Source organism: Vollenhovia emeryi, unplaced genomic scaffold (assembly GCF_000949405.1).
Source record: "Vollenhovia emeryi isolate VEMERY1.0 unplaced genomic scaffold, V.emery_V1.0 DF939151.1, whole genome shotgun sequence".
NCBI lineage: Eukaryota > Metazoa > Arthropoda > Insecta > Hymenoptera > Formicidae > Vollenhovia > Vollenhovia emeryi.
In genome coordinates, this window is record NW_011967215.1 from 1,191,872 (window position 1) to 1,218,415 (window position 26,544).

A 26,544-nucleotide genomic window follows, 5' to 3' on the forward strand; every position below is an offset into this window, starting at 1 on the left:
AGAGAGAGAGAGAGAGAGAGAGAGAGAGAGAGAGAGAGAGAGAGAGAGAGAGAGAGAATAATTTAATTTATACAATATTTTTTATTTGTCCTGCATTCTAAATAATGTCGAAAAATATACATATAATGAAAGGTTCAATTAATATAATGCTCGATTCAAATTATTTAAATAGAACTCAATTCTGATATAAAAAGAGAAGAACGCGCGAGAAATTAATGTAATTACAAAGTATTCGATAAAACAAAAATCTCTAAAATGGATGTGCGGCACTGTTTTGCACAAATTTAAAGCTTAATTAATAACCATCTCATTATCATAATAACTACAGATGTAATACATAAAATATTTGTTAACTACAATAATTACCCGAATAACCACAATATTTAACCGTATAATTGCTAGTTAATTATGTTATTAAGTAACTAATTATAATAATTTACAACTCGTACGTACTAAGTAACTAACATCTATGTGGCTTTTATTGGCATACGTAATTATAATTATAATAAATATTATAATTTGCGATAGTATAGCGTAAAAGATTTTTACGCAAAGCATAAGCGAGTACAAACGACGATTTCTCTACAAGTTCAACGTGTTATTATTATTGAAACTCCGTAAGAAGATTACGCAAAGACGTAACAAGCTCTAAAAGGAGCAGAAGCTTTTAAAGGATTAATTTCCTACCCGTAATTAGTTACGGGCATTGTAACTTCCATGTGTGCACGTATTTGTTTTGCCTCCCATATACTTCATCAGACTTGTTACGACGCCGCAATTACGGTGCTAACGCAAACTTTATAATCAGCTACCGAAAACTCCAGAACTGCAACGACATGGTCATTTCATTTGCGATAATTACAATGCTATTCAGAGAAATCGTAGCATTGTCAAATGACCAAATCGTCGTGCCAAGATGTACTGATTTTCTTTCAAGAAATATGCAAGTCCGAGAGAGAAGGAGTAACTCGAAAAATCACATAAACCTTCTTAGGAATGAATAATATACTTTAACTATGAATCGAATTAACCTTAAGCGAACGCAAGAACATTAGTCACAGACACGTCATTAAAAAGAAGTTACTTCCTCGAAACTCGATTTTCATAGCGCAACGAATTATCGTCATTTCATTGCGTTCAAAGGACACTTAGCGTCGTCGCAGCGTCGCGTCAGTGCGTGCGAATGCATGAAAAATGAAGTGTTGAAAAGGGGGATCTTCACAAAAAAAAGAAAAGAAAAGACCAAGAATATGTTCACAGAACATTCACGGAAGCTGTCGTCTATTTAAGTATGAATACGTGATATGCAAACTTGTATGATTTTTACATCTCTCTTTCTCTCATTAAGGATTCTTTCAACTTAAAGGTACATAACAATAATTGAGCTTTTAATCGACCATAACTGGCAACGTGTTTTTAACACAGAAAATTTATTGCGAAAAATATTACTTCAGCCAGGATTTGAACCTGGACCTCCCTACCGAGGCATATTTATATGCCTCAGTGGTCGAATTGGTGAGACGCCCGCCTAGAGTGTATTGGCTGAGGTAATAGTTTTCGCAATAAATTTTCTGTGTTAAAAACACGTTGCCAGTTATGGTCGATTGAAAGCTTAATTATTGTTAGTCGTGTACTGGCGTCAAATAATTCTTGATGTTAGAAATATGGTATGTAACCTAGCACTATTCGAATTTGTTATTGCCATTCTATGTCCTCGTTTTTTATCACTTATTTTACTTATAGAAGTAACAGTATAGATTTTTAAAGAAACTTATAAAGTCAAAACTGAAACAGTGAGAGACATTTTACGAAGGAGTTGATCCGCTAAGAAAAGTCTCGGTACGCGACGTTCTTTATTCGGCTGCATAAAGAAGCTCCCGGGATATATCATTCGCGCTAGTCTAGTCGTTCAATTTAATAACAGCGGTCTGACACTATACGTGACCGGATTTCTATTCAATAAGTTGTAGAAGAAGAAGGTAAAGTTCTCGACTTTCAGCGCCGCGCTCGTCTTTTCATTAATCCGCGAATACGAGTTTAATCCTCGAAAGTGCGGCAAGTCTCTTTAGAATACATCACCAAATATCACCAAACGCGGGGCAGCCTCTTAATTATACGTCCGATAATAAAAATAATTAAACGACGCGATAAAAACTTGCGTTTTTTTTTATTCATTTATTAACACAATGCAAACAGTAATAAAATATCTTTCTCGCAGTGGTAATTCTCATTACAATTTTAATTAAGTCTATGTTAAAAAGTTTCACGAGAAGTATGAATCTTTTTATGTTGAAATGTTACTTGAGATAAAAGAAGGAAAGCGCGAATCTTTCTCTCGTAATTTTCTTGCTCAATTTATTATAAGCAAATAACAGAGAGCAAATGGAATTAGCAGTACACTTTCCAATCTACAATCGTGAATTACCTCGTTTCGCGAAGTGTATCAAATTACGTACGATAACTAATTAATTAAACGAGATAAATATACCATTATTTAAGAATCTAAAGATGAGATATTTATAAAAGCATAATCTCTCTCCATAATTTTTTTCCTTCTGTCCATGCATTCTACAAACCTTCTCGTGGTCTTTCCATCACGAGGGCTCGATGCTTTTCTCGTTCCCCGAGAAAAGCATCGAGCACTCGGGAGAGACGGCCCCGCGTCGCGGCAAAACACCGTGTGGTCACGCGATTCTGCAGATCTTCGCGCAACTTTTTCCCCCTTTGAATCAGCCGCGAGGACCGCAGGAAGGGACGGGGCGCAGCTGGTGCTTAGGGGCGAAGAGAATTTGAATAAAACCTGCGACGAATAGGGCTTTGCCTTATCCCATTCCCCTTTCATGTCGGAAAGAAATGCAAGTTCTGCGTTTGGGAACTCGTAAAAAGCCACGCACAGGTTCTCGACATCCCGACATCGGCGAACCGAACGCGGTCGATCCACCAACCTCCTCCTTACCCCTCTCGGCTTCGCGTTTGTCTCCCGTCGCGAGCATTCGAAACGGTCGATTTGCGACCCGTCGATTCGCGCGGAGATACCATCCCGTCGGAATATTCTATTCGTTCCCGTCGCCTCGTATCATACAGAATCGTTAAAAGCCATTTCGTCGATGGCATTATTCCCCGCCATTACGCGAATATGGAGTGTAACGCGCCCACCGGGAGATTACGCGTTTTACTCGAGACAAAGGGATAGGATTGAAACGGCGGATGCTGCGAGCGAAGCCGTAGCGTCTTCGTATCGAGGCGAGGTTTAATGCAACCGGTAACGCTTTCGAAGGAAACGTTTAACGGCGTTTATATTACACGCGCCGGCAAAACCGACGAGCTTTCTGCAGAACGTAATAGTAACGGTCTTTTGCAATTATCGGCATTGCGTCGCGACATTTCCGTAATTTTGACAAATGACAACGTGTAAATTTTCGTGCGCTCGCAACGAGCCAAAGACGTTAAGTATTTCGTCGCAGATGCTTTAACGCGGATAAAGAAGAGACAAGATATATAAGTCATCAATCTTTGTCGATAACTACGTCCTCTAAGTATCAAGCGCAGGGTAACAAGACGAAAAGTTTGAATGAAAGAGCCGGAAGAACCTAACGTCAATTCTGCGAGGACCCATTATCTACACGTCCGTTGTTATCCGTTACACAAACCGACGTAATACTTCGAACAAATATTTGCCATTGGACTTTCGTTTGTAGTTATTCTTTCTAAAACACACAAGATCCAATCTTAAATAAAACATTTATTCTCGTGGGAAATCCAGATTCTATTCGCACAGAGTGACTTTTCCAGCGGGAAAAATTTTACTCTTCCAGCGTTGCTCGGCCCATCAGACTACCACTGATTGTGAGTATAATCTGGAAGAGCTGCACTCCTCACTCGGTCGTGAAGATAAGTTGCGACTCGATGTCGCGTAAGCTACCGAGCTTACGCCTGAGCACAAGAATTTGCATATATAATAACATAATTAGCTCGCGGCAAATCCGGACTACAGTTTTACATAAACGTTGCGGGGATTTCTTTTCGTTCGCGCTCGATCCAAGAACTTGATTTTGGGGACGAGACCAGGGTGTCTCATGATGTTACCCCGGGTGAAAATCAACTAGCCTGATAGAACGCCGCGGCAAAGTCCCATTCCATTCACGCTGCGTTTTCAGATACGCGCACGACGGTGCAGTTGCGCGTGGATATTTTACTTGCGTGGGTGGCTATGCGAGTATGCGTTGCGACACGCCTTGCAACGGCATCTCCAGGCATCCCAGCATCCTCACAGCACTCGCTTCATTTAGCCAACAGGCCACGAAGTGGAATATTCTGTCGGGTCCCATTCTGTCCTCACGCCCCATTTCCGGTTACTTCTTTCATTATTTTCCGGCGTTAGCTTGCAAACGTCTTTAAGACGACGGCCGATTATAATTTTTAACTCCACGTTAAACTCAGTGCCTCTCCCTCTTTAAAGTTTAATTATAATGAAGCCGGAGTTGCTACGCGCGCATAAAATAATTAGCATAAAACAACGCGTTGCGACGGAGTTAATTTTATGCATGGTCTTTTAATTGGGTCACATAAAAGTAAAAAGAATGGACTGTGTAAGACATCACAGTTACCTCCTGGAAACATATATTTCTTCAACTGTATAACGTTTCTTCCAGGCGTAGACTTAGGTTTCTATTATATCATATGTCACATAACTCGTATATGAAATTAAACTTACAAATGCTTAACTTGAAATGAGAGAAATATCAAAAATGTATTATTACGTGTCAAATGTGATTTTCCACATGTTTTCCACCGTTGTCAATATTTGTTTCTAATTTCTAACATAGCGCGATTTTTCAACGTTCTCCGGTGTTGTTGCACATTTTACTCTCTAATTTTCGTTCGCTTATTTTCGTAACAAGCTTATGCGTATTGCAAAACACATGTGAAACAATTTCTATTGTTTTTTTTATCTTTGACCTCATTTATTCCATAAAATGGGATATTCCAGCTGCTCCATTTTGTAGAATTTCCCGACCTATGACTGCCGGCGACTTTTTGCTACCCCAGATATATTTTAATACGGTACTGTGTCTGTTAGTGTGATTAACGTGCAGATTTTCACAGCGGTATCTCTGCAAATCTAATCACCAGCGGGGTTGCACGGAAGCAAATCCACGCGAGATAACATAAAATCTGCAGCAGTAAGTCGTTAATCACGCATTGATCTCTGCTGACATTTATTTCGTCGGGCATTTTGCACTAAGATACATTTAATGGCAAATAAGAAACAAAGAATTGTCGTTAGTATTCCCCCTGCAATAATAATCTAACAGATTTAAACGCCTGAAAAAAGTACAACTAACTTTAAACAAGTTTAATATGTTTTCTAACGCGATTTACATTTTCTTGTTAACAATGGTAACCACTGTGACAATCGTTACCCCTGAATTATGACTAATTATGTACATTCCAATATTGCCCGGAGCTCGCAGTGATCCAAACTTATCGAGAACGAAGTTTCCGTATGCAGAACGTTCGTCCTCGTCATGCCAAATTTGCTCGCAAACTGTCATCTTCGAGTCAGCTGCCAGCTATCCTGTATGCACGATAGGTAATTCAAGCCGAGGTTCCAACTTGTCCATCCGCCATATGCGCGAATCCGCCGCAACTGTGCACCCAAGGCGTCGTCGACGGTGGTGCGCGTCAAGTTCCCAACGGACACTCGCCTATCATTCTCACTCAACGGCCCGCTCGTCTGTCCAATATTCCGCGAAGTGGAATATCCCCCCACTTGCCCCTCGACCCTGCAGCTCGGTTCCTCGTTCATTCACGCGCGAACCCATACAATGACCGAAATCGTTTCCCGCACCCGCGGTACCACATCACCTTCAGCGCACTCGTCATCGAACATTCGAAAGCCGCGGGAACGGGACGTCGGTAGCTCGCCTTGCCAGATTTTGATGGCCGCTCATCTTGTTTTCTGAGTTTCTCTCGGCGGCCCCCCAAGCCACCACGGTCCGACCCGATTCAAATGAAAGTACGAGCACCGCCGTGTGCGCCGTAGCTCCTATTTTCCATGCCAAGCGTGCCACTTTTCGTTGTTTCAGGGAAATCCCGTTGCGCAAATTCTGTTCATCGGAAATCCGAACCTGGGAAAAAATTCTGTCGTATTTTTTTTAAAAGTTTAGATCTCTCCTCGTGCCGAGCAACATTTGAACGTATAGTAATAGCATGATTAAGCAGCAGCTAAGCAATCTCCCATTTATTACTCTTAATATTGTTTATACAATAAACATTATTAATATGTTACAGTGAACATGTAATCTTGTATAGACAAATTAATATCATAGTTTTTATTATTATGTGACGTATTTCAATATGAAACATTTAAATGATATTATTTAAACGTATCATACATTGAAATATCATATTCATTATCTTAGTACGAGCTTTTGTACATACATGCATAGAGTTAGACATTTTTGCTAAGTTTAAAATAAGAATTAATTAAACTTATTTGCAAAATCAATTTCTATCTGAATTTTTCGTTTAATCGTGACAAAGAATGAAAAAGTAGCCAGCTTAAGAAATGGAAATTTTCAATTCCATTTTCAATTAAATCTAGAAGCATTCAGTTCCCAACGAACCTGTATAGGTCGCTTTACAAACTAAAGGATTAGTACATAATCTATATTTTCAATGACGGTGGGCGTCGTCGTGTAAAAAAAAGTAGTTATATGGGAGAAACAATTTTATTTCGAGCGGCTTATCCACTGCTGCAACATTCGCGATACTTTTTATTAAACAACAGATTATAACCAAACGTATTATTCGCTTTACGTAGAGAAATTCAATGCGCGATATCAAATTGCCTCTGCGGTATAAACGTTAGATATAGTAACGCAAATTCGATTTTTATTGCGTAACCCACCGCGTTTATCCGCTTAACTAGCCTGCTAAAATTTTGCTCTCACTTCGATAGCGTTAATTATCGCGCTTCCCTTCGCGCGAATTGATAACATTTTATAATTACATCGATATATAATATTAATCGATTCGATTAAAACATGTAAAGAAAATTATCCCGCAGTTACCGCATAAACTCATCGATAATACATACATGGAGGGGGATGCAAATAAATTTATCAATTCGACCCATCTATTACAAGGGGATACAAAAGCGAATCGCCGCTAAAGACCACGCGCCCGCGCACACAATCGCATCCCCTACCAGTGATCCGCATCGGCCATTTGATTATCATAAATAGCATCTGCAGCGAGAATCACGTTCTCCACGGGCAGACAGTTCATGCCATGGGCGCGATAACGAAACCGAATATCGATAAAAGTGTATCTATCTGGCTTAGAACGATTTAATTTCGAGATAATGTCATTGCCAATATTCTTCGGTGTCGTCATTTCGCAATCTCTGCGTCTTATCGTATACTCCCCGATAAAGGTCAACGATTTCAAGTATAAAGATCTATATCTTCACTATTAGCTTGAAATATAGACATCTCAAGATAAATTATAAGCAATTTATATGCGACATGCATGACACATAGACTTACTATATTTCCTTAGAAGACATTTTTTATGTATTCTACTTAAATATTATAGAAAGAAGCTTATTGTAAAGTAATATATTAGCATTAGGAACGAATTATTATAAGAATAATTCAGATAAGATGATTTAAAAATAATTTATTTGGAACTGTACACATATAAATCTTATTAATTAAATATTGAATTAAGTATTATTATTATTAATACAAGTTACATTATTTTTGAAACTACAACTGTGCTTAAGGATCTATTTTTCTAAAAGTGCAATATTTATTTAAACTTAAATGTCAGGAGAATTCTTATAAATTCTGGCATATATGTACCTTCTAAACAAACTCTCTATTCGATCTCTCTCTCTCGTAAGAAAAATCTCTTCGGCGTCTCGGGTTAATACACATTACATGCGGTGATATTTTTTCGCCTAATCCTAATTCTTACGACGAGAAACAGCGCATTACACAGAATCAAGCGTTACATAAAAGTAGAAAGGAGCCTGGCTCGGACGTTGAATCGGGTCACGGGCTATTTGCTAGCAGGATTTTCGGTGACGACCGGTCGAGCTTACGAAGTAGCTTGGTATTTTCTTTCAAAGTACAGTAACGTTGGGTGAATGAGATTAGATGGAAAATCGGATTAACGTTAAAAACCGGCGCTTCAGAACAAACGTAGGCGATTGGGCGTGAAAGCACATGCCATTTGGTAAACAAACAAGATAATAGAGTAAATTGTAAGTGGTGCTTATCGGCGACCCAACAGATTGTTACTCGCTAATTAATTCAATTGTTAGACGCAACGTAATTAGTAAGATTAGCTAGCTTCTCGTTGAGAGATTATTTTGAGACTGTTGCAAAATCGCACTAATACTGCATTGTATTCCCCGGCATTGTTATGGAACAGTCAATTCAGTTTGCGACAGAGGGAAAACCAGCGGTGACAAAGCCGTTTGCATTATTTTTCGACGCCACGCATAAAAATGTATCTCTTTATTTTTTGTCATCGCGTGCGCTCCGCTGTTCATGTGTATATTACAGCACCGCCCCAGTCACTGTTAAGAGTTCTATATCCATTAAGATCCTCGGCAAAAATAATCTCCACGCGCGTTAGCAGTTTTCCCGAATCGATTATCGGAACGGCGGACACAGAAGTACCGCGGTATTGGAGACTCTGAAGAACCTTTCGATGTCCGATTCAGTGGATTAAATGAAGAAGAGACGTTTCTGCGAAAATACTGCGAACAACGCGGCGAAGAGGATCGTTTTCACTTTGCATGAATCCCGCGAAAACGAGGAGCGATAAAATGCATCGCGTTATATCATTGAGCAACGTGTTCATTCTTCATTCATGTCTTATCCAATCAGGCGACAGTATCCCGCAGAAAGCAAAGTTCCGGGGTGAAACTCGGTGTCTCGAGGAGCGAGTTAACTAGGTAGGCCATTAGCATAGCCCGGGGATGAGTTTCGGTTAATTTCGTGGTTAGCACCCGGGGCCCCGCCCAAAAGTGCTACCGTATTCCGGTAGTTCTGCCCCCGCGGGGTCAAAAATTACGGCGAGCGCTTTGATGGCGATTATAAGTTTATTCGCGCGCGCGAAAAACTGTCGCCGTTATCGTTGCCGCGTAAGCCGAGTGGTATCGTGAAATTTATCCTGGTCGCGAATTATCTGCAAGTGGATGAGATCCATGGGCGCGATACAGCTTGGTTTATTTTCGTGGTGTAATGTGTTGCCGTAAGAGCATACTAGAAAGTCCATCGTATTCATAAATAGTCTATACGATATTTTAATAATTTATGACACTTTTTTATTTTGAGAATACCGACTAACAAAATAACAAAAAGATTCCGAAACAAAGGTGGAAGGACCCTGGGCTTCTGGCGCTCTCCTGATTCACGCGATGTATCCCGGAAGCGCCGTCGCCTCTACCGTGCGAGCGAGTTTATTTCGCGATACTTCGAAAAATATTACATCTCTCAACTTTGTACGCCGCTGCTGCAAAACGAAAATATCAAAACTAGATCAGGAAAACTGTGAATAACGAAAAATATCAAAACTTCGATATTTCGAAAATCAGAATTTCCTTGCTATTTTGGCCCGCTTGCAGCTCAGTGAAGGCTGCAACGGAAGCCAATCGCGCAATGCATGCCGCTGAATTCCGCGTTCGTACGCCCATGCTTTTCGGCTGTGAGTAACTTTCGACGTGAGCCACTGAACTCCAAGCGCCTCGCTGCTTCTCATTTCGCGCGCGAAACCCAAACGCTCGGGGATGCGCATTCATGGCAGCGTGCGCACGTGTTCCGTGCGCTTCAATTTCGGACGCCCGCCGGTGTGCAAAGCTATCGAGCATATCCTTGCCGTCGCGCTCTGTTATCCGAGAAAGGAAGACGAAGAAAGGAAGGAAGAAAACGGCGAGGGAGTGGCGAAATAATGGTACATAGCATATTGCAGAGACGAGGATGACGGCATCTTAAATCGATGTACAAGCTAACACTCGTCGACCCACCCCGTGGATATCATGTTCGACCTATCGAAGATCTTGCTATTCCCCGCGTTTCCCGTCGTCCCACGTTCGATCGTCGTTCGTGTCTTTTGCTTCCAGTATACTCGCATTTTTCTCGTTTCCGTTTGTCGAGGGATTGTCGAGGGATGTTACTTACTGTTAGACGCGTGTAGGATCATTGTCGGTCATCGACGAAATCGTAACACTTGTAGGAAAAGCAAAATATATTTACGGCCTCTAAAGATTTTCACCGATATGTATTAATAAACTAGATAAATGTTATAACAAATACTTCACAATCAGTAAACACATATTTTAATTAAACCAATCTTGTTACGATATAACTGTAATAAACAATTGCAGGAACAGCGTCTCTACATTGGATTATAATTTTCATTATATACTACGTTAGCGGAATATCCTACAATTACTTTATGACGAATTCCCTGATCAATTTACAATCAACATTTTCTTTTACAAAAACCGTCAGGGAAAATCTTATATTCATTGCACAAATAAGTCAAGTTAAAAACTTGTCCCGCATTAGAAACATTCAATTCGTCCAGCCGATTAATTTAAGTCCCAGGAGTGCTAAGATAATTTCTATTTGAGGCCCTCTACTTCTTGTATCTGCGAAACTTTTAATAGAACGAAATTTTCCGAGCGAACAAGAAATCCGATGTCGAATAGAAGCGTCGCGTTCCAATTTATCGAGTCGCGTTCGACGGGGACGCATAATACGGTGGCACAACGGCATTTACATCGAGCGGCGATACGTCGCGGCTTGACAAATCGTCTCGTTAAGAAGTTATTCTCCGTGGCCATCGGTAGTCTATTTTCTACGCCCTGAACGTGCATTAAGTCGTTCCAGCAACCGGAAGACAGCTTAAGCAAAGTGTCTCGAGATACCGTACCCCGTTTCTGCTTCTCCTCTCATTTTCCGTTTCGTTATCCGCCATTGTCTTCGCTCCGCCCGCTTCGCTATTTCTCGAGCATTTTTTTTCTCACGCTATCAGCCTTTTCATCGCGATCCCCCGTTCTCGCGAACGATTCAACTGACCATATTTTACTGCGCTTCTAATATGACACAAAATATGTGCAGAAGTAACGCGAATTGAAAATTACTTTTATCGGCAAATATTTTGTAATGCATCTACTCGCAACCTGCTACCTTGATATAAGCAGCGAAATGTAAGAATAGTATGCAACGACGAGAAATATGTTAATTAATATCGCGTGATCAAACGCCACAGTCGCCGTTGTTTATGATGCTAAGAACAATACTTTCGTCGTGACGTATTCGCTGTATAACGCACGTGTGAAAAAGGATTTTTTTATCTCATTTTCAGCCACCGGGACGGGAAAAATATATTTTCCGTGGCCGCGCGCGGCTGTGACAGTTCTTTTTTCAACACGCCGTATAAAACATCGTTATTGCCGACAGGACTAGCTGAGATATTTCCATTCAACGCACATTTCTGTGTGATGTTGCGCGCGCAAAAAAAATTAGCGATATTAAGTACTCCGGACCGGCGACGCGGCGTTAGCGAGGGGACAAACAACGCGAGCATAATGTGTAAATATTACGTAACATTCGTAAGTTACAAGCCGCAGGGATAGATTTTCGTGTTTTCTTAATGCAAATTCAATTCGGGCACGGCTGAATTGCCGGACGTGATTGTTATCGCAGACTCGTAGGACCTCGCGAATTGATATGCAATAAAAAAATATTTTCCCTGCAAATATCCGAGTCCGCACAAATATTCCGCGTATCGACGGATTTCTGCCTCGGCTATCTTTCGTCTCATTTTCTACCCACGAATGGCTTTCCAACAATTCCCCCCCCTCCCCTCTCTCTTTTCCTCGCAGCTTCATCATCATGCGAATGAATATTACGCGCAAAGTCGAGGTGCAATATACGTAATAAACGTTTCGCGTATGTTCTTCTCCGCGGATCCACTTTAATTAATTATTGAGTGGCTTCGGCCGTTGCGCCGGACGTTTGTTCTCGCAAATTCACGAATGTCAGTACACAGCGAAGCTTGTACTCGCAATATCTACAGTCCACTCGTGCGCCAATGAGCGACCACGTAAGGAATTAATGCCGAGGTGGCGCTTAGACAAACTTCGAAATTTGCATACCAGACGCGCGCGCGTGCGTCTCGCGCTCTCTTGTCGCTAATACGATTTACAATGTACTCTAATTCACGCCGTAAGCGCGTGCGTTGCGCCCACATCTTCTCCTGTCGGTTGTAAATTACAGCGGTATCGAGCATTACTGAATCCCCCCCCCCCCCGAAGAACTCATTCTCGTGGATTACGGCGGTCGCTTCTCGTGTATCATACGCGAATCCGGCTGCAATCCGTAAGGTCTTCCTCGGTCTCGCACGGTTAATTTACGTGGTAATTGCAGTTACAGTTGATGGATTTGCCGCTAACTGTGTATTGAATTAACGGCCGAGTAATTAATTTCCCGTTACTGCGTTTAACCGTGTTAACGGGATGAAAATCGCGCGGGATGCAAACGCGGGACTTAGCGTTTTACGCGCTCGTAAAATCGAAACGACTCCATCGCGGCCGTTTGTAGCGAGATTATCAAAACGGGCATCAAAATTGACTCGACACGTTGTAAATTCCCCGCACGTTGGCGTTTCACGCGTCGCGTAATTAATATATATTTTTTTCTTCGATACGGAACAGATTGAGACTGACGCGGAATAAATCGCACAGTTAATTGCGGTAGCAACAATGCAAAGATATTAAATCGGCGCGCACGAAAAGTGTCGTGACGCGAAACGCTCAAGCACGAGATAATATTGGCTGCTTTTCTTTTGGGAAACACAAATCGACACACGTTGACACATTCGAGCACGGTTTGCCACAGTTATATGGCAAAGGCTCAAAGAGAAAGATTTTAAGAAAAGATTACATCGACATACTGGGAGTGGATACGTTCCTCGGTCAAAAACACACTCCGACTCTCTTCCCGAGCAGAGTCGAGGAGCGCTGATTGAGTTTGAATTGTAAATGGAAAGCGACACGTGTCGATTTGTGTCAAAAAATGTCGACTGTGTTCCCTAAAAGAAAAGCAGACGTTATCTCGAATATCGTTGTCCAAAGATCGATCGTCGTTTCACCAGAATATGAGAAAGTAGAATTCATGCTTTCATCAAGTCTCATATCATATTGATATCGCTGGGATTTAGCTAAGCGGGAAAAAATCCCGGTAATATAAAGGCCGCTATATCGAAGTAATAAGCGTCCGCCGAGGCACGTATGAAATTTCTGCGGCAATCGGGAACATATTCCGCGCATCTGTTCCGTCCCGCTCACGTAGTCATAACACGTATGTCATCAGACGGATCTGATTAGGATCTCGGCAAATGGGTACGCCCGGTACCCTTTTAGCCGCGCACAATCCTAACACAACAGAGCTGTAACTCCATTTAAATTTGAGACCGAACAAAACGCTCCTGCTGTAATGAGAGTCTGCGCTTTCCGAATCTACATTGTGCCTGCGTTTTATATATTTGAGTTATGGAACACATACTCTCGGGTTTTCACAGAGCGTATTAAAAGTCAAACGAAAAAATATATTAACGGTTTCAACCTCAAGGTGTAATAATCCTTGAGCTGTGCTTGATTAAAGGTTAGCTTTTAGACAAATAAAATTTTTAGCGAACGTAAATAAATTATGAAAGTGCATTAACATAAAAAGTAATGGAATTTATTCGCAGTGTAGCCAATTACGTATTTAGATCAATAGATCCGAGATGTTTGATTTTTACAATCAGTTGCACATCGATCGCAGCGAGCTGATAAACGTATGCTTTCGAATCGTTAATGAGCGTACTTGAAACAACATTATTAGTGGTATGCATTTAACGATATAATTACCAAAATTCACTTGTCCCCGGGCATTTATCGATTCCAAAAAGTCTATTAAGTGTCCGAAAGCCCGCGGACGCGTTAACGCGACCGCGATCGACAAATTATTATCGCGCGATTTAATACTCGATTTAGGAAACGGCCGTTACTTCAGCTAGGTCCGCTATTAGCTCGGTCAAGCGTGGACGAAGTTTATGATACGAACGGCGATGAATAATAGCGTTACGGAAAATCGTTAGTCCGCCGTTAATGGCGCGACCCCGCTAGGAAATCCTGCCGGTAAACACTCGTAAACTCGATTCGTTCGCCCATCTCGATAATGGATGCCGAATCGTGCGCGCTGCTCCGCGAAAATTCTGTCATTCGTAGCACGTGAACTCGTTATCTTACATGAAATACGCCCAAAATATTTTCTCGAATAAGAAAAGTAATTTTAAATATATATATTTTTATAAATATATTAATATGTATATGAAAACATGTGGGTACACTGTTTTTTTTTTGTATAGAGTATACACACCCTCAGAAAGGATTTCTGTTACCGAGACAAAAATATTCTTGACGCATTTATATTTCTCACAACCTCATTGAGTATAAAAATAAGACGATATCAAAATAAAATCAATAATTTTTATTCTCCTCTATCGAATTAAAAAAGATCGACTTACTATATTCAGACCAGAGTAACTTTGTATACTATAGATGTAAGTTTATATATTCTTACGTTTAGAATAAAATTCCCCTCCGTCTTACAACGAACGAAGTTGGCACCACGATATTCAGCAAAAGACGATACATACTATTATTTTATTCTAGATTTTAGAATTTTTTGTTTAAGATTAAAATATTCCTTTCTGTATAATAAACATGATTGGCGCTAGATCAATCCCATTTTATGATATATTCAAGTGTAATAGCATTGGATCTGGGAACATTTTCTGTGGGTGCAGCTTCGATGTGTAAGTGCTAATTCCTGTCAATATCTCGGTCGCAAAATTATAATAATTTCGAGCTTCTCCTCCCTAAATCGAAAAAAAATTTGGTACGTAAGCAGTGTTAATTTTTTTAAATAAAAAATTACTTTTTCGCGAGTGAACAAGTTAGTGATTCGGACTGTATTTAAGTACGTACATAATAATAATAATGAGGGTATTGTGAGGTTCACAGCAGGGACTTCAATATCAATTATTTATTACGCAAAAAGCTAGTTCACAAACGCGCGTGCTGGGATGTTACGCCAGTAGATCAAAGTGGAGCCAGCAATACAGCATAACGGTATCACGTGCTAATGACCCTCGGTGAAATTGTTCGCCATAGAGCAAATGGGGTTTCGGCTCTTTTGCGGAACGTATCGCTAACGAGACCTTGAATTAAATATTGTTTTATTTCGCTTCGACGTAATGCGTTTTTTGTCCAACGTTTCTTGCCCAATGTAATATATAAAGCGCGGTAATCGCTCTTTAATTAAGCAAGGTACAGGCAATTGCAGTATCGTTCATTCGAATGAAGGATAATCTGAAATTTTTAGATGCGCGTTATGGAATCATGAAACGAGGAGAGGAAAGTCCAATTTATCTCGAGAGGATAGTCCTTGAATCTTTCAACTTCTTGCCGTGCAATACTTGTACCGTGTGTAATTCAGGAAGATTGCAGTTCTTTAAAATTATACATAAGAAAGCTCGTACTAAGAGAAACGAATCAAGAGTCAACGATGAATTACTGCGAATAACTGTGCAATTGAAGATAACGAGTTAAAGACGAGACACTCATTTAAACGAAACGCAATAGCGAACGATTTAATTCATACAGAACGTGGTCACGCGCGCTAAACAATGTTATAAAATTCGAGTCTTTTGTAAGCATAACGTATTCAAACACGAGTAAGCTCGGGAACAATACAAAGCCCGAAAGCCCAGCGAAGAAAGCAATCGTCGCGCAATTCAGCGAGAGATCAGGCGGGAAGGAAAACGCCGGAAGTGAACAGGACGCGGAAGCGGTGGTTCTCGCCCCAAATTCCGTTCGTTCACCAACGAAAAGAAAATCCAGGATGGTGGTTTTACATTCACCGAGATGATCCCGAGGTAGCTCGCCGAAGACAATTGCGAGGAAACCAATTCGGTAGTAGACTTTCCGTTTTTTCCCCGGGCGTTTCTTGCACGAATGAACCAAGAAGGATCGGAAATTATCGGATAACCGCGAATAATCTGGAGCGATCTAACGTATAAAAAGTCGCACGTAATGAGCGTTTTTTTCTTTCTACTGATGGATCTATCGTCCTAAACGCTGTGCTAATATAGATATATAGAATAGTTTTAAAACTTCCTCATTGTTCGTCTTACTAGTCATAAATATTGTAATGAAATTGCACTATCTATTTTCCATTAAAATCCTATAAAAGGGGTCTTCCAACTAGCAAATTTTTTAAAATTAAACTTCAATACATTGACAACAGTATTTTAAATCAAATAAGTATAATTAAAGTTAATTCAAACGTGAAAAATAGTTTTATCACTCGTCGTTACTTGGCTGTAAAGCCTTTTAATATGAAATAATTAATAATAAAATTTTTCGCTAGCCAAAGGCTAACAAAGATATGGTCGTTCTATATCAATATCTACATATCATTCTATATCGCGTGTGTTACAAATAACACACAAAAACACATTTTATTTAATTAAAATATGATTCTTAAAAAAATATTTTTTTCAAAAATACTCTCCCTAATTATAAAAAAATGTGTTCAGCAAATTCAACGGTCCAGCTTGACGTCGCGATATCGTAAATTCTGATCCGGGAATTTAATGGATTTGGTTTGCGCTTTAATAAAATTACTGCCAGAATTATTATCTATCACAACCAGAATTACATGAGGATTCAACAAACGCGGCTTTACTCCTCCGCAAGATATTCTGTCGAGAATCACTTGTGCGCAGTACTCGCGGATCTCTTTAACCGCACGTTTTTCATCTCACCCGGCATTTTCTCCTGTAATTTCGCAGAAAGAGCAGGTTGAATGCAAGCTGCAGTCATCTCGGAATGCATCGTCTTGAAGTGATTACGCTATCCGACTCTGCGGCCCTGATTACACTGAGATGCTCACGAATAGATATGAGACACAACGATGAAGGTAGGTGATGAAAGCTAACTTTCATCTTCGCCGACGAAAATTTTGTCATCCCATTCGAATTACAAAATATTTACACATGTCTGTACAATAACGAACAAATGTAACAATTCCGTAGTAATCGTTGTATGTCATTATCTAATTGCGAACATATTAGTATGGAAAATTAGATAAACCAATACAGCCCAATGGGAGCATTTGCAATAAGTAATTTTGATGATTATAATTATAAAATATAATAACACCAATATATGAATCTAGCAGAAACACTGCAGAAAGGAGGTAAACATTTTTTGAATAACTGCTTTAATTATTTTAAACAACCGTTTTAAGTGTGTAATCAACATTCAGTTGGCAGTGTAGAAATATAATGTTACTTTTCAATTAACATTTTGTCGTTTGATTAAAACAAACTTATACATTTGTTAACTTAAATTTCAATTTGCAGAATTGTTCTTTTTTTATTGCAATAAGAACATTTTAACAAATACAAAAGATCCGGCTACTTGTGGATTTCAATTATAGGATACATGCAAACGGTAAAGTTGTGGGAGTACAATTTTCCTGGAAACAGCGAACATGAGCCAACTTAAGGATAATTGAAAATAGCGTACAACTATGACGAACAAAATTCTCGGTGGATTTTAAGGGCAATCGAGAAGTAAAGAACTCGCTTCTGAAATTGACGAATTACAAGGAGAAAAGCACAAAGCACTCCGGTATTTTACACTGAAACTTCGCCGCAAACTACACGTGAACTGCAGTAGTGCTCGCAAAAGTTGAATAATGAGGGTAAACAGAAAAGTATGATCGTGCGAGAGCACACTGCAAATTTTATTTTGCTAAAAAAACATGATCTTTTCCACTCCCGTTTTTACATATCTTATTTACAATGCTACGCTGGTTGGAGCACAATAAGCATCTCTCGTTAATTAAACACAGATACAAATCTTTAAAAAGTGTCTTATTCGCATTACAATATCTATATTATTTGCAGAAATCTCAAATATTTCAGGAAACTTATATTTCAAAATTAATAGCTTGTTTCACATCGATTTAAAAAATTCTTCTCCATACATTTAATTAAAAAAGGAAAAAAGATCCCCGAAAGAATTATCGATGTGGGAACATCGAAAATGTAAAAGATTGTGAAAGATATTGTCCAGTTCCCACATTATTAAAGTCTGCGGGATCCTTTTTCTCTTCCAGAGAAAAATTTTAGCTTAATAGAGACATGGATTTTCGGGTAAAGAGTCGTCGTTTCTCTGTCCGTGTTTTAGCCAGCGACAAATAAAATAACAAGTGCAATTACGAGAGGTACTCATTAATGAGAATGCCGTGACGCGCGACAGCAATGCAGTAAAGTTCCGCTAAAAAGGGATTCGAGCGGCGGAAGATACTTTTATATAGAGTCGGGCGAATCGTCCGCTCGCGCAATGTTAACCTTCATAAACCATCAACCAGCCGCGATCGTTGCCACGATGCACGGTAACGATAACTCGTGGGTGCACTGGCGTCTCGTTGCAGGCCAGCTCGTTGCGCGAGTCGTTGCTGGCCGTTTGCATGAAATTATCGTGGCGCTCGCGAGTTTTACCGCTGGGATGCAAAAAGCCGTATACTAAGTGCGCCTCGCTAACTTGCGGCTAACTCGGGGTGGTCGCCTGTTTTCCGTAGAGGGTGTCCCCCGTGCGATTACCGTTGTTCCCGTTGACGGCGCGAGTTTGTCGACCAATTTAAGACAGACTTTTTCTTTATTTACGTTTACAACTTCTTAACTATAAACATAAACTCCTTCAGTGTAATACTAGCTAGAACATAGTTTTTAAAGAGAAAAATTATTTATGCGCACACGAAGAAGGTATATAATATAAATAAAAAATTGTTCTTTTTATTTTTCGCTGAAAGGAAAGGATGTAATGATACTGCAGTATGTAATTATTAATATAAAAATAACAATGCTCATTATAAAAAAAAGTATATCAGTATTTGAAACTTGTTGTGGATAAAAACGTACAAGGTGCATATAATAATTTAGTTTATTCTGTAATCAGTTAATTTTTTGCATCACAAATTACTATTGTATCACAAATTGCAATTTTGCTACAATATTTTCTTCGTATATGAATACCTTAATAGTTATATAATAAATTGTATAATGGTGGATAATAATATTAAATTTGAATTCATATCAAAACCAATCTCGACGGAACCCTTCAGGTTTCAATGTTACGACGACAATTAGACCATTCCGCGGAATTTTCACTGAAGAAAGATTGATTTTACATTCATCAAGTAATTTGTCAAGAACACCAACTGCAGGGTAACGGCGAGACTCGGTACATACGAAGCACAAAAAGGCGCGCTCGTAAGCGCGGCGCAGAAACTTTAGCAATTAATTTTGTATTTGAGTGCACTTTATTCTACTGCGCGATACTTAATTCACGAATGGCAGCGCCGAGATAAGGAGACTGTTTGCGTTTAGAACGGGTGGAATGCATTACCATGTACAAACACGTGCGGGATACTTCCGTATTCGTGGCGCACTTGAGAAGAATAGAAAGAAAGATAGATTGAGAGAAGGGCATCGATTTTCACATCCACCCATAAAGCGAAAACGAGGAAAAATAAATACGGAGATATATAAGTTGCAATATTCTATAAATATACATTCAATAAATTGTAATATCCAATAGTGATCGATAATCGGATACAATTTGTAACAGATCAATGGGCTACTTCGTGCAAACTTTAAAAACAAAAAGACTCGTCACGAGACTCGATTTATAAAAAGATCCGCGAAAGGATTACATTTCCCCTGATTACAATATGCGCGGTCGAAAAATGTAACTTGAAATTTACCGATCTGTTAACAGCGGACGCGCTAAATAGTCTCTGTGCTTTGCGATACAACAGTTAATTACTGCCTGCAAGCACGAAGTTCCTTTGTCCTACAACTCTCGTTTTCCACAATCGCAACTAAATTTACCAGATTCTCGTTGCCGGTGAGTTTCTGCCGTCGACGAATTGCGTGACGTACAATTTGCAAGTGGAAACTCTACCTTCGCGTCCGCGATACGATGACATGGTCCAGATAGCATGCTTAACCCAGCGGTCACTAAACGAAAATATCCGATAAATTTATCGCGAAACCAGTTAACGAAACAAAATCAAGAATAACAAAATCAAAAAGTGCCGGTCTCAATTTACAATATTTTTAGTCTACTTGTCAGTACATACGGTAAATTTTCTTTCGTTTAGATATAACTGAAAAAGATATAATTAAACGGCAATTATAATTAAATGACATCCCTAAATAATGTGACATAATTAAAAATGTCTTGCCGTCCGACACATTAATCAAATGATGTGCTTCGTGCCTTTTCATTATTTTTCCAATTTGTTTCACGGTTTCCGCGTCAAACGCGAACTATATCGCGTTTTAAGCTGCCAAACATCAATCAACACGATTTAATTTGGTTAACAATAACAGGTGAATTTTAAAAGCACAATTATTATTTCGATTACTATTTCATTATTTTGACGTAACATTATTCGCCAGTGTTGTTCACTGAAATGCAAAACACGCTAGGAATTACATTTTCAATATCGAAAACTTCGATAGTATGTTCAATATTGTAGGTTTAATAACCAGCGATAGGATTAAATATCAGGAGATATTATAAAAAAATTATAAAAAGGTCTCCTTCGCGTGTTCAGTCTTTTACAATATGTAGCACAATTCCCGTGCCTGATAGCGCGCGCGCTTTTCTTCCTAAATCTTCAATATCACGAAATTTACAAAATATGAACTCGGACACGTAGATACATCGGGCATGTCTTATTTCGTTGTACATCGGTCATCAACTGATTGCTGCCTGGCTTCGCGGGACGCCGACGTGGACACGTAAAGAACTCCTTCGGCTACACATTTCTTCTCGCGGCGATAAGTCAGACTTTAAGAGACCACGATCGCAGATATCCTATCTACGGTCTCTCTTTAAAGGCGCGTTTCCGCCGCCGATGTATGCGCGCAAAACCACCCTGGAATTTATCTCGGTGTACGTTATCGTTACCGTAATCGTTACCGTTATCGTCGTCGACTCGAGTGGAGTTTGAGAGCTGCGGGAGGTGAGTTTTCACTACGCGGACTATTATTAACTCGTGATATAGATAGCTATCGATCATTAAATCTATCGACTGTTTTAACGCCGAGGCGCGTATCGCGAAGAACGGAAAGTATTAACCTCGTTCAGGAGCTGCCCAACGATCCTGCGGTGATTTTCTTTCTATCGAGTGAACAGAGAAACATACTTTATTTTGTTATTTAAACAAACACCCTTGCTTTCCGCTGCCTTTTCGTAAAATTCTGGGATTTATTCTCCATTGAAAGCAGTTCTGTAGTTTTTATTCGTCGATTAATTATTTACCAAGATGAAATTCGTATCTCTCTAGGTAGAAAATTAGCGAAAGAAATATTCGCTTAAGTCGAAAATTATTAACTACTAGATGTTAAAAACATTTTATTTGAATCTAAATTTTATAGTAAATCGTTCTAGATAATATTATATTGGAAACCCTAACACCTATAACGAAACTTAATATATACACATATATTATATAAATATTCCGTAACCCATTTTAATCATAATTCACCGTATTACCCATTTCCTGCCAATCCCTCTGGTATTTGAGCGTTCTCTTTCCCCTTTCCGTTAATTACGACCTGTCGTCACGACGTGATTAAAACTTTTTCCACCCCCGTCCGTTCCCTTTTTTCCGCGCAGCGACCCCGGTAATAACGATTACTTATTTCACATTGTCGGGTATCGCGCGTGTCCGGCCACGCTGTCGCGGCCCGCTGATTGCAGTGTGTTACGAGGAAAGTTTTCGCCGCCACGTTAGAAACGAGCAATAATGATTCTGGGATTTTCAGCAGTTTCCAATCGCGCAGATACTCTCGTATCTGAAAAGAATAAAAACTAATTTAAGAAATTCAATATTAAAGAACCCGCAAGACAACACGTTAGTTCATTCGTACGTAGTACGAAACGAAGGGTAGGAAGCTCAACAGAACAGAAAGGTAAATTCTAATCTCACGTGAATACTCGTAATGATCCTGCTTCGAAAAGAAAGAAACTTTGAAGAAAGAGGCAGGCACTTTGAGGAGTTATGTACCTTAAGTCGGACCACGTGACTCGCGAAGTAAAATAAAATTCGCGGCAATGTCGCCCAGATTGCAGATTTCCACGGTGTGGAAAATTTTCTTAACATAATTACCCGCGATCAGCCGATATCTCCGATCCGCCCCGCGAGAAAGAACACGGTACTTTCGGAAAGTTCGCGATCGGAGTGGGAAAAGTTTTTATCGTCGCTATACGTTCGCAACGAGGAATTTCCACGGCTGCGACGTGGAAAATGCGAGATCGCGCATTATTCGTGCTATAGTGCTGTGTAATTAATTCGACTAATTGCGAGGGGTTTGGGGAGGTGAAATAAGCGCGTTTTCCGATAGGAGTCTCTAAAACACGAGGATTGCCTGGTGTAACCGACGTGAACGTGAATTATAAAAAAAGTTAGTAAATTTATTGGGTTTATTCCAATTGAAAGTAATTTCACTATTGAAAATTGCAGTCAGGATGAAATTACGATAACACACATTCTGCTGCTATGTTAAAACAAATGTTACAGTTTAATGTAACAATTAAATATTACAAAATTAATGACGCAATTTGATATAACAGTGATAAAATAATATGGTGTACTTTCTCATGCAACATAATTGAATAGCTAATAGATTGCCCTAAATCCAAATGTTTGAAAAATTATATGTAACGAAATTGTTGCAATTTAAAAAAGTTCTGCAATCTAAAGTTACAACAACTAGGTAGAAAAATTTACCAGTTGACAAATTGGTTACTATTGCAATTTGTTACGTTAATCGGATTACATTCGCGTAATCCACATGCACTCTAAAAAAAACCACGATTAAGCATTTTGGCAAACAAATGCAATGTGTTGCAAAATCCGCAGTAGAACATTCGGACATCTCGAAACTCACTTTGTCAACGATAAAAGCAAAGAGCTCAAGCGGATCGGAGCCTTTTCCGAGAAATCGCTATCAGTGCAAGAGCCTGTGAGATTCCGGCAGCACTGTGACTACATCTGATCGAAAGCGAAGCAACTATAGTGAAGTAAGCCCTTTTATCGTGTGCACGTATGTTCGTTCGATCAACGTTAAAAATAAAAATCTGCAAGAAAATACTTACCGTTTTAAAAATCTCGGTATTAATTAAAAATACGTTTCCAAAATACTTCAATGAGATGGGACAACAAAGTGTCTCTTATGTCAGCTGAAACTCGTTTATCTCCGTAAGTGCTGTGCTACGTTCCGTAAAATCTTTTAATCTCTTCCCTTAAAATTCTGCATAAGAATATCCGCAGAAGTAGAATAAGCTTGAATTTTCTCGGCTGTGCAACATTTTCCTCGCGGAAAAGTTAATTTAATTACCGCGTATTTTAACGAGATTGTAAAAGGTAAATGTTCAAAAGTGGAATAAATTCATTGTTTCACGCTATTCCGCGGCAGTACAAAAAAAAAACACACGCGAGAAAAATCTTGATGCACGATTATATCGTAAGCAAAGCATTGAAACTGTAACGTGATTAAATACAAAGTAAACTGCGCAAAGTAATTTCACGATTGAAATCAAGCAGGATCGTATAATCGCGGTAATTGTCTCGCGTAATATAAAGACGAGATGTACCTCGTTAATTAAACGTAGACAGAGACGCAAAACACATCACGTCACATGACTACGTTGACGTAGTCTAGATCTCGAGTTATCCTTATAAAATGTACGAGAGCATGGACCGTAATTTCTTTTTTTTCTGAAAAGAAATTACGTCTGTAGATCATTGTTTTTTGGCGGGAATTCCTCTGGGTACTTAAATAAGGAAATTAAAAGAAGTTGCAAAAATTTAAGTACATTATTTTCAAAGAAATTAACGAAACTGCGGTCTTTTAAAATAATGAAATTAACTCAATTCTTTTAATAGCATTTTTACATAACAGCACGTAAAGAATCCAGTAGTTAATAACTCTTTAATTTCCGTTTTGTTTGTCGATTACTACAGACTTCGGCTCGTTACCTCTAGTAAAATAATATACGAATAAAAATATACATTTTATTTAATTGTAACTTGTCTGCGTTGACGATCGCACGCAACAGCAGAAAGAAACATTATTGCGATGATCGTGGAATAAATGGTGCAAAACGCACAGTGTCTCGGCCGTTTACAGAAGCGTCATCCGCGCAGATAGATTTTGCCGATCGATGTAATCTATTCCAACCAGCTATCGGGTTAGCGTAAAATTCGCACGATGATTTCTCCCTCAGCTGCGCCCCCTCACCCGGCTCTTCCGCTCGCACCCGACCGCTTCCCTCGTTCTCTCTTTCGTCTTTCTACCCTTTAGCGGGGATCCACCGCTGCCGATCGAGGTCAGACACTTGGATTTCACACGATTTATAATGCAGCCCTTTCGAATAGGATGGAATACGAAAGAGGGCACGAGATGGGCACGAACCAGAAATACGATCGTCGTATACGCGAATTCGTTACGCCTCTCCAAAACACCCTCCAAAATTAGATACTAACGTATTCAACATCCTACGATTACTCGCAATCCTCGATTAATTATCACAATTTAAAGAAGTCTGTGTGTTGCATAAAAAATATATTAGTATACCATTTCAAACAAATAATAAGATTCTTCAAGTACGTTTAAGATTACTCTATACTTACTTTTAGGTGAAGTTTACGATTTACCAAATCATGTGTAAGAAGCAAAGAGGAATTCTTCAGAGTTATTTTTACACCAAACGAAACAAATCAGAAAGTAATTACAAAGTTGCAACAATTTCTCTCTTTTTTTTGCAGTTTTCCAAAAGTAGCAAAATTTAATATCTGCCCCAGGTTTTCTCATTTAATCTTATAGAAACCTCGTTTCTTACGATGATCTACCGATGTAAAAAAGTGCAATATTTAAAAAAAATACTCATATAACATTTGAAAATATAACATATTACAATTTTTTACACAGGAGTTCTTCTATATGTGCTCCTTATCAAGCATATAAAGAATATTCTATTTATTTATTATCGTGGTAAACATTGCAATATCTTTCAAGGTATGAACCATTATAACTAATTTTTACACGAAATTACGAGAATGCTCGGCGTGTACGCAGGTTTTAAAATGTCGAGTGGTTTAGAACAAGAACGTAGTTACTTCATTTTTCTTCACGCGTGTCTCATATACAGGGTGGCTCATTTTAATCAATCCACTCAAATATCTCAAAACGTATAAGTTCCAGAAGACAACTTTTCAGACAAATGTTGTAGGTTTTCAAATAACGCATTACATAGCAGTATCAGTGTGACCTTGAATAGTCAAAGTCAAGTCAAGTTACAATAATTGCTATGTAATGGCGTTACTTAAAACTCTACAACTTTTGATCTGAAAAGTTTTCTTCTGAAACTTATATGTTTTGAGATATTTGAGTGGATTGATTAAAATAAGCCACCCTGTATACAACATGTTATCAAGCATAGAATATTTCACGTATTATCGTGCTAAAACGCCACGGCAATTCTTTCAAGGTGTAAACCATTATAAACAATTTGAACGCTATTTACGAAAATGCTCGGTGTTTGTGCAAGTTTCAAAACGTCGGGCGGTTTAGAACGAAAACGTGCTTGCCCCCAGTGTACTAACCTTAACAACCCCCGATAATGCCTCGACCGGAGCCGACCGCAACAGCAGACGTCGAGTTTGGCATTACAGGGGCTAAATCCCGTCAAACCAATCACGGCCCGGCCCACGGCTATGAGATGTCCTTCAATCACTTTCCTACCCTCCTCATCCATTGTCGGTACATGCATTCTCTCCAAAATTGCCTCGGTCATTTGTTTGATATGTGCTTGTAACGTAATTTACTGAAAGAAAGCACTTAAAAATAAAAGTAATAAGCTGTAATAAGCTTGACAAGGAAATGTCTATATAATAGTAACTCGACTTTCTGCTTTATTGGGATAGATTTTCCCCCAGGAGAATTCATAACGCTATAGCGCTATAATTTCACTGTCAAAAATTGTATTAATTTTCACGATATGATATACGGAGATAATTGTTAAAAATAATGGTAAAAACTACAACTAATTGTTTTTTAATTATTAGGAAAAAATACTATACAAAGAAGCTAATAATGAATCAAAATTCACTAACTTTAATGTCATTTCCTGCCATATTTAAACTATATTAAAAATTTTGAATTGTTTCAAACATTGTTTGTTTAAAATCGTGAATGTCTTGATTCATTTTTTCTTCTATTATATTTGGTCTGCATATTTAAATAATTATGCCTCTAAAGTATTATCCCCTAAATCGATTAAATGTGATGCAATTACATTAAATGTTTAATCGTGCATAA

At 39.1% G+C, this 26,544-nt stretch overlaps 1 protein-coding gene across 3 annotated transcripts in view; it reads left to right on the plus strand.

Annotated features, from left to right (window-relative positions):
• Positions 1-26,544, plus strand: part of LOC105565514 (tyrosine-protein kinase-like otk) — a 108,732-nt gene that overhangs the window by 3,400 nt on the left and 78,788 nt on the right. Inside the window, exon 2 of one of the 3 annotated variants that reach the window (XM_012018778.1) lies at positions 16,930-17,057. The exons of the other annotated variants lie outside the window; for them this stretch is intronic. The gene's annotated coding sequence lies outside the window, so the exon portion shown is untranslated. The remainder of the gene's footprint in view (positions 1-16,929; positions 17,058-26,544) is intronic. 3 annotated transcript variants of the gene reach the window in all.